Raw genomic sequence first — 1,909 nt, 5'->3', positions numbered from 1 at the left:
AAAACAAAAACACCAGAAAGACATATCTGGGTTTATATATATATATATATATTTATTTAAGCATGTATCCTATTTGCTTTTAGTTGCTATGGATTTAGGTGCATCCTTACTGCTGATGAGATTTAAAATCATGGTATGATGGTATTGGACATACCCATGTTCTCTGCTGATACCTGATACCATTGTTTCTCCACAGTAATCATCTCTTCTTTCTGATTAACGCTGGTTCATTTGCTATGGGGTGCCCCAGTCTACCTTTTTGCAAAGCAAACAGTTGTCAGGTTGGACTGTGGCCTTGTTTTTGCAACGAGTGTTCTAGGCTCAGTCTAACAAGATGTGAAAGTAACTTTAGTAGAATCACAGAATATCCTGAGAGGGACCCACAAGGGTCAGTGAAGTCCAACTTCTGGCCCTGCACAGCACCATCCCCAAGAGTCACACCATGTGCCTGGGAGCATTGTCCAAATGCTGCTTGAGCTCTGTCAGTCTTGGGGCCATGACCCTGGGGAGCCTGGTCCAGTGTCCGAGCACCCCTCTGATAGTAGAGTGGCAGGCGTGTTCACCGAACTCCCTGAAATTATAAATCTATTTAAAATGTGAAGGTACTGCTCATGACTATCACTAGGATTGCAGTAAGACCACGCCTAAATTCATCTATTCTTTTTGAAAACAAGGTAGGTTTTTTCTTTTTTTCCTAAACTTTAACGGGGACAAGTTTTGGGGTTTTTCATTTTTGAGCTTGGTCTGTGCTTTCATTCGGGCATTGAGATTTAAGATGCTGTATTGCTCACTGCTTACAGCAGAAGAAACATGGCACGTGAAATGGTGTGCGTGAAATACATTTTTGTCACCATCTCGGTGCCATAGAGGGGCATGTGCAACAACCAGATGCAGTGGAATGCATTGTGAACAGAGTGATTCTACTTTGGAGTTAAAATGCATCCCATATTTGCTAGTTAAACTCACTGCTTTTATTAGTACTCTGAAGTATAATTTGTGCAGTTTTTTGATGAATCTACTTAGCTGCCATTGGGGGAGTTCTATAACACAAAAACCAATGCCAGGAAAACACTTACCATGTTCTATATGTGTTCTGTAAAAGGCAAGCACAGAATGTGCTCCGGAGACAAATTTCAAACTTACTGTTTCCTGAAGCAAAAAGGTTAAAATATGTTATGAAGTTAAAGTAGATGTTACATACAGAACACAATTACAGCCAGTTTCATTGACCAAAATTAGAAGAACAGTGAAGTCCGTCAGAGCACAAGAGCTTTCAAACTGAACCAGAATCCAAACCCTCCTTTTGAATCAGATGGCTACAGCTTACCTGGAAGATGCTGCAGCCATCTCCAAGACAAGACTACTGTGACATTTCCACCATAAGATGCTGTACTGTACACTTTGCCATGAAGGTCTAGTATTAATTGTTTAGGTTTCAGTCCTCAATCAGGGAAAGACATTCTCCTGCAAGCCTAAATTGATTTATAATATATATTTAAAAGATAGTGCTTCCTCTTTGTATGTCTGTTTTTTTGGATATAATCAAAGGAACTCTGAATTAGATTTACAAGTGTAAAGAAGCCTTATAACCAGAGTAGTTTTCTATTGTAGCACAGAACCTCTTTGTAATGTGGGGGCAGTTGCACCAAAACATTGGGTGAAAATTAAATTCTGCACAGCTTTGTTTCATTGGGGTGATGACTCTCAACAGGGACAGGGTTTTTTTTTGCACCTAAGCAAAGCTGCTATTTCATGATTAAGATTTTTTTTTTAGACTGTGTTGGTTTTCAAGTCAATTTATGCATGCAGAGATAACTGGAAATTCATTATTTTTGTATCAGCTCGAATCTTTTAAGTAAGTACTGATAATACTGACATACAGGGAACAATAAAATGACTTTAAAGGTCT

This window comes from Empidonax traillii, unplaced genomic scaffold (genome assembly GCF_003031625.1).
Source record: "Empidonax traillii isolate 1590-97213 ecotype Southwest subspecies unplaced genomic scaffold, ASM303162v1 scaffold1786:size61403, whole genome shotgun sequence".
In the NCBI taxonomy this organism is placed as follows: Eukaryota; Metazoa; Chordata; class Aves; order Passeriformes; family Tyrannidae; genus Empidonax; species Empidonax traillii.
This window is presented reverse-complemented; position numbering follows the sequence as displayed.